The sequence below is a fragment of the Tupaia chinensis genome, unplaced genomic scaffold, assembly GCF_000334495.1.
Source record: "Tupaia chinensis unplaced genomic scaffold, TupChi_1.0 Scaffold000184_1, whole genome shotgun sequence".
Taxonomy (NCBI): Eukaryota; Metazoa; Chordata; class Mammalia; order Scandentia; family Tupaiidae; genus Tupaia; species Tupaia belangeri.
In genome coordinates this window covers 4,357,520-4,358,290 of record NW_006159659.1, presented here as the reverse complement: position 1 = coordinate 4,358,290, position 771 = coordinate 4,357,520, and the positions used below count along the sequence as shown (strand labels likewise).

At 39.8% G+C, this 771-nt stretch overlaps 1 pseudogene; it reads left to right on the top strand.

The window, feature by feature from the left end:
* LOC114007502 (uncharacterized) lies at nucleotides 1–94 on the top strand (annotated as a pseudogene).
* Nucleotides 95–771: the final 677 nt, after the last annotated feature.

Genomic DNA, 771 nt, shown 5'->3' with positions numbered 1-771 from the left:
GTACTTTTTGGCAGCACATATACTAAAATTGTAGAGATTAGCATGGCCCCTCCTCATGGGTGACCCACAAATTCATGAAGCGTTCCATATTTTTGCATAGTGGTTCTAAAAATCCATCTCGAGGAACATGAGCATGAAGGCAAAAGGAGAAAGGAGTAGATAACACATTTGTCATTGTGAATGGACCCAATAACTCTAATGATACAAATCATATTGAGGAACATTTTGTAAACTGTCAGGATAAAAATCAAATCTGGGTGCCAGATCCCAGTGCTACTTTTTTTTTTCTTTTAAAGAGATTTTTGCCATAGGGTATGTGAGCTTGCTGGAGAGAGACTGACAGAGACACGGAAAGAAAGAAATCACTGCCTAGGGGAGATAGCCACGCCACAATCCCTTCCCCTCTTAGGATTTTGGGCATGTATGCGCACACACCTGGCATGAGTTTTATTTATTTTAAATAATTGTTTTTTTCTCATTTTTAAAATTTTTAAATATACATTCAATTGCATTGTTTAGCTTACAATGTGAACATTTCAATATGTGAACATTTCTCCCCAGTCCCATTGATCAAAATATCTTCAACTGATAACGCCACACCTCCCTATCCCACAATGCTCTACCTCCATATCCCTCCTCCAAATGTCCTTCCTACTTTATTTAACTTAATTTACTTAAAAAGAAAGAAGGACCGTGAGAGCAATAGAGAGAGAGGGAGGAGGGGGGGACGGAGGGTGAGCCATCAAGCTGCCAGGTCTGGGTCTTAAACCC